The following is a 12,459-nucleotide window of genomic DNA, read 5'->3' as shown; positions in this document are numbered from 1 at the left end:
AAAGACTCATTCAAGAATGCTCCTAATAGTCCTAAACTCCAAACAACCCAACTGTCTACCAACAGTATAATAGACAAATTGTGGTATATTCATGGAATCGAATACTAATGAAAAGAGTCAACAGCTGCTTGGATGGATCTCAAAAAATATGGAGAGAGCAAAAATAAACAGACGAAAAGAATACATATGGTATAATTCAATTTTTTTGAAGACCAAGAACAGGCAACGCAGAAATCAGAAGTGACTACCACTCTTGGGAAGCAGGCAGCTGGAACTGCTTGGAAAGGGGCCCAAGGGGATTTCTGGCACGGGTGGAAGTTCTACACTGTGTTTCCTTTGGAGGTTACCATGAGCACATAAAATTGTGAAACTCATTCATCTGAACTCTTGAGATCGGTACTGTTTTTTATATACAAATTATACCTCAGTTTAGAACAGTGAATAAAGGCCAAGCATACAACACGTTAGGGAAGTTAATATGTTAACTTTGCTAACAGATATCTTTTATTGTTGCACACGTGCAAGCTTCAAGGGCACCTTACTTACTGCATGGGACATAATTCTGTGAACTAGGAAGTTAATTTATAGACCTGTTTGCCATATGAAGAAATGGGTCCAGAAACGCAAATAATTTCTCAATTTATGTAGCTACCGGTGCAGCTATAAAGAGAACTCTACTCTTTTTTTTTTTTTAATTTATTTATTTATTTTTGGCTGTGTTGGGTCTTCGTTTCTCTACCAAGGGCTTTCTCTAGTCGCGGCAAGTGGGGGCCACTCCTCATCGCGGTGTGCGGGCCTCTCACTATCGTGGCCTCTCGTTGCGGAGCACAGGCTCCAGACGCACAGGCTCAGTAATTGTGGCTCACGGGGCTAGCCGCTCCGCGGCATGTGGGATCTTCCCTGACCAGGGCTCGAACCGGTGTCCCCTGCATTGGCAGGCAGATTCTCAACCAGTGCGCCACCAGGGAAGCCCCGAACTCTACTCTTTTGACTTCAAATCTCATGAACCCTCTCTGCGCCTTGTGGGAAGAAGTGTACCATGTGATGTTTTCTAGATGTGTCTTTATCTGAGTATGACTTTGAGGGTTGAAGAGTAGAGGGCATGGGTTCTGTCCACAGACACTTGCACTGCGTGAGTGTCCTCAACGCAAGTGACACTGCCTGGGATTTATGATTCTGAAAGTTAGAGCCTTTCTGGAAGTCTTTCACTGACTAGCCAGCAAGCATGAGCACCAAAAAGCTAATGGCGTCTTAGAGTATGAGGTAATGATTTATAAGACAAGTTCCTCAAGTGTTAAAAATGCTTGCAATTCACATCCATGAGGCCACATGCATAGAACTTCTCTCTTCTGCCATGGACTGCTGATAAAATACTTTTAATTACATTGTGCAATTATCCCAAAGAAAACAGATAGCTTTCAGCTGCTGAGTTTCCTTTCAATGACCTGATTAAAATGCATCAGGGGAGATAGGACCCAGATGTTCTTGTCATTAACTGATAAGATATTGCCTGTAATCTCTACCGATTGCTGAAATCATAGGAAAAATGCAAATAACAGGAAAAGAGCAATGTCTTAATAGCAAAATATGAACATCATCTCCTATGAGTCGTATCTTCTGAGGATTTATCTTTATTTACCTTTTAATGTTCATACGCGTTTTCCCTGGGGTTTTACAGCCATTTCATGCTATCTCTGCTTGTTCACTGGGGAAAAAAAAATTACAGCAGTGGTGGCAGGCATGCCCTTTAAATTAAGCTTATAGATAGTGCTGATTTCAGGCAAAATTGTGAAATAAGATAACTTTACTTCTGATGCTTCACATATGTGTTCACAGAATAATTTTTCTTTTCTTAAAAATTTATTTATATAATTTTGGCTGCATTGGGTCTTTGTTGCTGTGCGCAGGCTTTCTCTAGTTGCAGTGAGCAGGGGCTACTCTTCGTTGCAGTGCACGGGCTTCTCATTGCAGTGGCCTCTCTTGTTGCAGAGCACAGGCTCTAGGCGTGCAGGCTTCAGTAGTTGTGTCACGTGGGCTCAGTAGTTGTGGCTTGTGGGCTCTAGAGCGCAGGCTCGGTAGTTGTGGTGCATGGGCTTAGCTGCTCTGCGGCATGTGGGATCTTCCCAGACCAGGGCTCAAACCCGTGTCCCCTGCATTGGCAGGCGGATTCTTAACCACTGCGCCACCAGGGAAGCCCAGCAAATTTTAAATAAAAACATAAAACATCAGAGATCCCCTTCATATCAAGTTATCTACTTGAATGTTTTGCGATTATTTTTAACCCAACATGTATAAACCATAATTTTCTCTCCCCAAACTTTTTTCTTCCATGGGTGTCCCATTCATCTGGTATAAAGATATTTACTGAACAAGTATGTGAGGGAAAAGAAAAGGTGTGAATTAATATTAGAGGGCTGTTTACATTGTTTTTGTTTTGTTTTGTTTTAGTTTTTAATTTTTTATCCCAAAGAGAGGAGGCAGTGTTCCTTGTCACATTCAGTCTCTGCTAGCTTTTTGCAATGGGAAGGAGCCAGAATCACTTCTCAAAAAAGCAGGCAATAGAATTTTCATCAGTGAGGATGAGTGTAATCAGTTGGATGACTGTACCTCTCCTGTCTGTGTTAGAATGGCACAGTTCCCCTGTGTCACAGTGAGCCCTGACCACAGAAAGGAGCGTTCTCTGGCAGAGATCACCCATAGCTTGCACAAGGGACTATACTAGCGAGGAAGACAATTTCAAAGGTGACCTAGTAATCCCTGGCTTCCTGCATGCTCTTTTGCGATGTGGTCTTGCCTCCCTCCCATCAAGAGGTGGAGTCTTCCCCTGCCCTGGAATCTGATCTGGCCCTGTGACTGATGTTGATACTATATGACCTCTAGGCCTTGCACCTTCCATTTTCACCCCCTTGAAGTCCTGCACCATGGTATACAGAAGTCTCACTCTCTTACTAGAGAGACCATGTGGCTAGAGAGGCCCCAGTTATCGTAGCCCTTGCAGCTGAAATACCATATGATGAAGGCCGTCCTGGATCATCTCGCCCCCCCACCCCGACCCCAGCTGAACCCTCAGATGATGGCAACAGCAGGAGTGACCTCGGGTGAGACCAGAAGAACGACCCACTGCACATTGCAGAATCGGAAAAAGGAAATGCATCTTGCGCAGCAGACATAACAGATGTGGCTCCTTCTATGTGTTTTCTCTGCATGAGCGTGATGTAAAAATCTTTGCAATTTCAAGCACTAAGAAGATGGCAAGTTGAGACACTGCTGGCTGTTTGCTTCCATCCTTCGTCATAATGCAAATTTTAATAAACACCAGAAGTTTGTTCTAGATGTTGAGCCCATTGTATCTATTTACACAGCTAGCAAATCAGAGAGGTTTGTAGATACAGGAAAAAAATGACAATTTCATTTTCTGGTATTTTATAATTTTCAAAGAAATTTCATAAACATCATTTAATTTCTACTCTAAATGTATCTGTGAGATTCACAGGGCAGGTATCATGACCCACCATTAGATATTTGAAGGCCCAGGAAGTTAATAATGACTTTCTCAATAGTATAGGTAAGAACTGACATAGCTAAGATTTGAAATCACATTTTTAAAGTTTAATCTCTTGTTTTAATTACCCTTCCTTAAGTGGTAAGCTAGCTTTGTGTCTGAGAAACAAGCAGATGTCTCTGGTATAGACCGATATTCAGTTTCTGCAGTGAGTGTTCTATCACTGCAAATGTTTGCCAATGTCTAGGCTGAAATATTAGAGATGGCACGGAAGTCTGTTTTCATTGATCTTTGGGTAAAAACTGAAGCATGTAAAGTGATGAGCACGGTGTCTGTCACATAGTACGTTCTAAAAATAGTAATTCTTCTTCTTCTTATTCATTCCACACTATAATTATATATAGAACCCCCTTCCCTCCCGCCCCCACATACCAACACACCACTCAGAAACACAGGGCCCAAGGATCTTAGTGTTCAACTTTCAAGACTGAAATCGCATTTTGGTGCATGAAAATACTGCTCATTGTTTTGTACTGTTAACACCCTAACATCGTCAAGTGAACTTTGACTTTTACCTTTTCTATAAACTGTAAGTGAACTTGCATTTTTTATAACTGGAATGCTGATTCAAACATATCAGCAGAGATGATTACTCAAAATTTGTCTACATCAGGTTTAATTTTTACGTGAGCGGAAGTGTTTATACTTTCGTAACTTTTGAATAAGGCATATTCGTGTTTCTACAAGAGGCTGTGGCTATAAGAGGTTTATATAAGCAGCTTCTTTTCGTTGTGATTACTAACTCTCTTGCATTTAAGGTTTTTCAATATTTTAAGGGTTATGAAAAATTATAGATAGTAATTATAGTCTCCTTGCTTTCTCACGGAATGGTTTATCTCACTTTTCTCTACCATTGCTCAGCCATTTCTACGCTAGATGCCTGACGTGATAGGGCAGGGGTTTCATAATCAAGTCCTCTCACCTGCACAGTAATCTTTGTTTTCTAGCCGTTATCTGAGCCTGTTTTCCTGTCATATAAATCTTTCTACTCTTTACGTTAAGGTATGCTTTCTAAGCTATCCTGGCCTTTCTTTTTGAAATCCCCTAGGACTAGAATATTTAATGGAAGAGAGAGAGAGAAAAAAACGGAGGAGGATCTGAGAAGCTATTTTCAGATGAGTTTTATTATTTTCAATTTGGCCTCAACTTGGAATAGAGTTCAGACAAACTATGAGTGGGCTTCAGGTCAGAGGCAGCAAATCCCTGTGGTCCTTTAACTAGACAAGCTCTTTCTGTTGCTGACCTGACTTGGTCCTATGGAAGAGGGTTATTCTGAAAAGCCATTTCCTGCCTGGTCAGGTGAGAGGAGCTCAGAGTGTATTCTGAATACATTTTGAAAGAAGAATAGTCGAAAATGATTGATTTATTTTTATAGAGTTTTGCTCCTTTCTACCTGTAGGATTTCCCATGCGGGACAGATTTACGGTAGAAAATGCCCATGATGTAAACATATTACAAATGTGGAACCAAGTCTCAGAGGTCAAATTCTCTTGATTAGATGTTTTAGTTTAAGGGAAGATAATAGTACTCTAAAATGAAAGATATTTAAGGTCAATTCTAAGCATTTACAATAAGGTAACAATATTATATTCTTTTGGGCTGATATTCATGGAAATTGCATCAATTATTCTGAGTAACTCGAGGCAGTTACAGTCAGTGTAAAGCGCAAGAGAGTAGAGTGGAAACATTATTTAAGAATCTGAACCTACCAAGTCAAGCTGTCTCTAACCTCAGTCAGTTCAAGGATCCTGAAAGCCCATAGACTCAGTGTGGGGATGGGAGAGAGACCATTTTCCCCTCCACATTTACTGAATTAGACACTAAAGGAATAGATAAAGGGTGGGGTATGGGGAAGAAACAAGAAAGAAGGCTACCTCCATCTGTATCCTTAGCAAAATCTAGAGAATGATCCTCTTTGGATGAGCTTGCATAGGACAGACCCTGGAGCCTGATCAACCTGGACCTGAATCCCACGTCTGCCACTTCCCAGCTGTATGACACTGGAAGAGCTACCTAACCATTCTCTGACTCAGTCTCTCCATCTGTACAAGAGGGCTAGTAAGAGAATTTTGTTCATATGGTTCTTGTGGACATAAAATGAGTTAATTTGTTTGAGAACGTAGTGCCAGGCACATAAGAAACTCTAATTAGCCTTATGAGCTCTATTTATGATAAAAACGATACATGTTATCTGAAGGAGTCAGCAGCAGTGAAGACGTATTTTAATGTGGCCGGTCGCTATCTAATTAAATCTCTGATATTTCTCCCTATTTCTTACACTTCTCCTAACAGTATCTCTATTTTGGGTCTTACTGTTTCAAATCAATCCTCCAACAAGCAGCCGCAATCATTGTGTTCTTTCTGAATCACTTTATGTCATCACTCTTCCTTTAAAACCCCTAAATCATGTCCCATTCCCTACCAAATCCAAGCCACTAAGTATGACATTCAAGGCATCCCACAATCTGGTCTCAGCATATCCTGAACGCCATGGTTCATCGCATACTACATGTCTCTGTACATCTTCTGTTCATGAATGTCTACATTTCACTGTAACTTTTTTTTCTTTTGCTTTAAACTTTCATCTCCTAAAATCTACTTGTGAAAAACTTAAGTAATCATCAAAGAGATAACAAATTTAAGCGATAACAATGATGCTGTCTGTTGCTCTTTAAAAGTCTGGGTGAAGGCAGGTGAAAGTATTATACGTGTGCTTCTGATTTAATGTCAATGTATCAATCACTTAACTATTGTGTTTACTATGTTGAGTGCCAAAGAGGGGACATGTCTTACTTTAAGACAATTCGCCATTAATTCAAGTTTCTCCCCTTCTAAACCTTCTCTCCTTCTCTCCATACCTCTATTTGATATCCAAATCTTCAAGCATTCCTTCTTAGCATTTTTGAAAAAGTTTCTTACCTATTGATGTAGTCCAGGCCTCATTATTGTAAATCTGAACTTTCACGATTACTCTGTGTGCAGCCATATACCTGTCCTTTTTACAGGTCCTAATTTAAAGAAGAATGTTTTTAAAATGCTAATTCATTTTGCCTAACTACTGAATACCCTTCAGTATCTTTGCTTTCAGTAGAGTATAGTGAAAACCCCTTTAACTGATGTGGTGAGTATCGTTTTAGGAATCTCAGTTATACCCATTCTTAATGCCAGGCACGTATGAGTAGTGACTGCGGGGCCTAGAAGATGACCCATCACATAAGTTTGCAATGAGGACCATAGCTGCCTATTGGAGAGGAGCTTTCCTGAAAGGACATGATAGTCAAATCACATAGGAATGATCCTATCACACTATTCCAGGTGTGGAGGGAGAATGTAGGATGGAAGGGAATAATTTTGAAGGCAGCCACTGTCTATACTCACAATATCATCCAGCCAGCCCCCCTGAAAGCACAACTCAGCTTTAAGGAAAGTGACCACAATGAGGTGATGACATACTTTAGATTCTTATTAAGAGGGGAAAAGTAACCTTTGAGATATTAAGAGAACAAGGTAGCGATGATACATTAGAACTGGGATCCCTTGACCTTTATCCAATTTCATCCCAGCATTCTTGTCTTTTGGACAAAGCAAGCCAGAAAGTGAGGTGATAAGTGTTGCTGTTAATGATTCAATTTGGGAGCAATGAAGAGGGTTTGCCCCTTTATCGTTCTGGTCACTGCATGATAAGTAACTGCAGTAGGGTACTGGCATCTCCCAAGGGACCTCTGTTCTAGTTTAATATTTTTATAAATATTAAAACTCAAGGCACTGTGGCCCTAAGCAAGCCATTTTCCCTCAGGAGGCCTCAATTTCATTATCTGTCTAAAAAGAAGCTTAGATTAGAAGTTTAGGCTTACTTACATACAAAACACTTTTTGTCCTCTAAAGAGCATGTATTGTGAGTAGAATCCCAGCTCTGTCTTTCCCAGGGGTTAGAGTGGATCCCTAGGCAGTAACCGATGCAACTTCCTGTGTGATTCAGAATCAACACAAAGTCATCACTGGCCCACGGAGCCAGCACGCATAGAGGTGTATACACAGGCACTCCTGTCTCAAGGTTCTTTTCCCATATGTCACTTCTGAAAATGTAAGAATTCCCCTTCCTTTCAGTCAATGCTTCATCACTAAATGAGACACTGGGAGGTAACACGTTCTTGGCTTATGCTAGAGGTGACATTAAGTCTGTGAACCTACTGAGAATTAAGAAACTGTGAGGGGCAATTTTAGAAGGAAGGAGGGGACGGAGAGAGAGAAGGAGGGAGGAAAGGAAGGAAGGAAAGAAGAAAGGGGGAAAGGAGAGAAGGAAAAGAAAGAAAGAAAAAAGGAAGGAAGGAAGGAATCATACTTCTCCAATCCTAACTAAATCCAGCTGAACATATAAACAAAATAGCTATGACATACAAAAATAGATTATTGTCAAAAGTAAGGAAGTCACTCAGTTGGATTTCACATTTGAAACTATGTCATTAAAAGAAATTGACTACTGATTTGTCTAATAATCCTTAGCAAGTCTCTTTACTAATGATCTATAAACATCGCTCTTCCCGGGGGTTACTCTGCGTAATTTGCTATTAACTTATTTCTGCCCTTTTGCCATTGCTCTTGCATTTTGTGTTTCTGGAGGAAGAAAACAAGATCTAGCTGAAAGGCAATGGCCTGAGGCATATTGCTGACTAAGGAGAGAAGGAACAGGTCCTAGGACTGGTTAGAAAGGGCCCACTGTGTGATGAAAGAAAAGTGAGCATGGACCTCGCCCTCAGAAGTTGTGGGTTAAAACCCACTTGGCCAAGGAATCATTATTCTTCTTTCAGTCCTCTTCCCGGGACAAAATGCCCATAGTAATTGCTCAATAAACATTACTTTTGGAAAGAACAAAATACAATTGCTGCTAACTTACTCATTCTCTCTCCATAGTTCTGTCTTTTCCAGAATGATATACAGTTGGAATCATACAGTACTTATAATTGATTCAGTTTTGTCTCCCTGATTTCAATTAAAAACTAGATCGATGTGCAATTGACATTCAGGCATCTTTCATGGATGGAAGATGTGTAAATTCCCTCAACTCACTGGACTAAGTGATTGCTGGCACCATTTTTTCAATATTTTTTCTGTATTCTATAATTCTAATGGAAATTTTCTTAGGGATATTTTAATGGCTAGTGAGCATTGGTTAGAGAATAATAATAAAGCCTTAAAAATAATACCTTCTAGTTGTTGAATATATTCCACGGTATGGGAACTCTGCAGGTTACTTTATATTTATCATCTGAATTATTTAGAACAGTCCTGCAAATAATTATCATTTTATGAATGATGAAACTATGGTTCATTGAAGGTGACAGTGTCATGAAGATCACTTTATAGTTGTAGATACAAGGTAAAGATTTAGGAATGTCTGATTCTGAGTCCCTGCTCTTTTTCATACTTGAAGTTCTGTCTTTCTTCTCGTCCGGAATTAGAGCTTTCTTCTGTTGCCTCAAATGGTTTAAAAAGGTCTGGCACCTCCCCAGGATTAGGTTTTCTGTTGGTTAATTATCAATATAATCTTGAAAATGAAGGTCTCCAGTCGTCCTTCAGGGGCCATTGAGAAAATATTCCTACATGTTCTGTTCCTTAATGGCTCCACTGCTAGAACTAATGTATATGACATGGCCTAGATCAGCCCTCATTAAAAAAGATGGAGTTCCCAGCTCTTCACTCATATGACCAACTGTGGATCAATGACACTGTGACTAGCTGCAGGCCCCTGCCTGAGAGTTGCCTGCTCTGTGTAGCAACCTCCGTGCTGCTGTGGGGTTGATGAAGGTGTAGGACCTACAGTTTACGTGTGAAATAACGAAGGACACAAGCTAGGGCTGTGGCTTCAAGAAACCACTACCCACTGGGCAAATGCAAAAGAGGAAATCAAGGTATTTTTTAAAAAACATGGGTTTAAAGTTTAACCTCACGTAGTTTACTGCTACATTCAGGCATGGCAGGGTGTGTTTTCAAGTCTGATTTGTTGGGGGAGCCTAGAGTCTGTTTTGGGGAAGCAGACTTGTCTGTTTCTTAAAATTGTCTATTTCTTAGTCCCTTGGGAACTGTACTTAAATTCCAGGTAGGGTTGTGATGAAAAAGTAAGTAGAAGGTAAAGATCTAGAAAACTGTGAGTGCATCCTAGCAGTTTCTGCAGCAATTAGGTGATAACAGCCTTGGCCAGACACAAGAGCCCTCCCTTTGGGGATCAGGGGCATGGACATTGACGGTTATGCCAACAGTAGCCCTTAGGTTGGTCACTAGCACTGTGGCAACTTCGGTGGGATATGCCATTTCCCTTTTCTGTTTGTGCTCAGAAGAAGAAGACAAAGACAGATGTCGTGGATTGTGAAAACGACTATAGCTTCAAGAGAGCACGGAGCTACCCTCCTGGACTCCTTTAGGTGAGGTAGACTGAACTGGCCTTAACAGGAGAGAAACGTGGTGGGAAATAAGATAGAACTTCAGAGAGTACGGGTGGGACTGCAGGTGGGTGACAGGGGACGCTCACATATTACCTGGAAATTGGGAGGGCTACACTCACTGGGTCAGTGGGGGTGTGTGAGGGCGTTCTGTTAGTGAGATTCCAAAGCCGCATCCTGTCAACCCCTGAGGGACTGAGAATACGGAGCTGAGCCAGCAGAGTGTAACATCAAAGGTTAGTACCCGAAGAGAAAAGAAAGATTATTTGAAATTGTCATTTGAATAGACAGGAAAAAAATGAATATTTAAGAGAATTAGGATCCTGTAGAGACACAGAGAATTATTAAGTGAAATCACAGACTCTTTTATAAGTGGATAATGTAAGGGATAATTTTACATTAAAAGAAGGATTATCACCAAAAGAAGAACTTTTCATTTTAAGAATTCTAACAATTCCAGTGAAACAGCCTACACAACTATAGAAGGGCAATTATTAAATAAGCTATACTAAACCACACTGAGAATTCTTTGTTTTGCACAGTGAGTCAACCATTAAAAGTTGTTTGGGGTCAGCTGAATTCAGGGCTTGGTTATTCATCCCAACCTATCTGCATTCTTAAGTGAGTGCTGAGAACTATGGGTGTTCAGCCTGCCTCGTTCAGGAAAAGCTCAGGAGGGGGTGACAATTGTGCTACCATAGAATAGATATGAGAGGTTACCAGAGGCTAAGATGGGAACTAAAAGATACAGTTTATAACTAGATCTAATTTCTCCATTAGCTCTTGTGCCTTTGAGCTTCCTTAGTTTATCTGGGGATATTACATGAGCCATGGCTGTTGGACCTGGTTTCATCAAACCAGATCCACGCATGCGAAGAGGCTACTTCATTTATCAGCTTGTGTTAAGGATACTTTGAAACAGTACCAATGCTTTTTTAACGCACACATTGCTAGTTAATTTTATATATTCTACAAGAGTTATTAAGGGCCTCCTCTGTGTACAGGGCTCATCCTTTCACTCAACAATCTACAATTTAGTGATGGGGATGACAGATGGATAGGAAACTGCAATTCAGCTTAATCAGAATTTTCGTAAAAAGCACTGCCAGTTATGATGAAAACACTGAAAGACGATGAGTCCAATTTGGACATCCAGTAAGAGTTCCTCGAAGAGGTTTCACATCAGCTGTATGATGGAAGACATCGACATTGACAGCTGAGGAACAGAGCAGAATGTTGGAAATGCTTAACTGGAAGTACTGATGGGAAGTATTATTCTCCACTTTGCAAAACTGGAAACATTCCCGGACAAAGTTACCTTCAGCACATCCTCAGTCTGCTCAAATTCAGAGCCCCCTCCAGTCAGGTCAAAGGGAAGACAGGAGGGAAAGAGTAGATAAACACCCATAATCAGAAAAAAAAACAAGCCCTTTACTTCTGGGGGGAGGGTGGCGTATATTTATTTAGAACTGAAAGTGGAAAACCAGGGATCATAGCTATACTAATAAGCCTAATATAGGCTGCTGACTTGTCTCACTTTGTTTTAAGCCAAAACCGTAAAAATTCTACCCAGTGTAAACAGAAATTGAAGTAAGCTTGACCTTGAAAGGGTTTTTTTAATGGGTTTTTTTCAACTCCATTTATTTAAATGAAACTCGAGAATCTTTTCTGAAGAATCAGCTGTGCTGGCTCTAAAAAGCAGAGGCCACAAGCTCAGTGGCACAAGCTCTGACTTTCAGGGCATTTCCAAGTGACCCTTCTCTTCTACTATGTTGACAGTCTGGACATGTTCTCAAAATAAGAGGAGAAGCAAAGAATTGCACTGCAATTCTCAAAGGGCTAAAAGAGATTCCATTTTAAAACTAACATTTGTGTTAAATGTTACCTATGTGCGCTTCATGCATTTTTGCTTAATGGCCATTTGCTGTCCACTTGATTACAGAAGTGTGGTTGCATGTGAACAGGAAAGGAAACCTTATTTGTGCCACAAGACGCTCAGTCAATATCCACTTTGTTGTGTCAGAGTAACACTTGCAATCCCCCTAAATATGAAGCACCAAGTAATCTGGGTGTTTACCTCGCATTCGGAGGAAGACTGAACATGAGTGATTGGTCTAGAACTGCAACAACTGAAATTTGTGCTATAAAATGAACTTACCAATACTAAGTGAGTTTAATAAAATAGTTATTCTGAAGCACTCGGGGGTCCTTGGAGTATTGCTGATAAATACAACAGCAAGAAATTTTTATTGGATTATAGTTGCTTTACAATGTTGTGTTAGTTTCTGCTGTACAGCAAAGTGAATCCGCTATACGTATACATATATCCACTCTTTTTTGAATTTCCTCCTCCTTCAGGTCACCACAGAGCACTGAGTGCTATGTAGTAGGTTCTCAGTAGTTATCTGTTTTATACATAGTAGTGTATATATGTCAATGCCTATCTCCCAATTCATCCCA

The sequence above is a fragment of the Phocoena phocoena genome, chromosome 14 (genome assembly GCF_963924675.1).
Source record: "Phocoena phocoena chromosome 14, mPhoPho1.1, whole genome shotgun sequence".
NCBI lineage: Eukaryota > Metazoa > Chordata > Mammalia > Artiodactyla > Phocoenidae > Phocoena > Phocoena phocoena.
Note: the sequence above shows the minus strand (reverse complement) of the source record.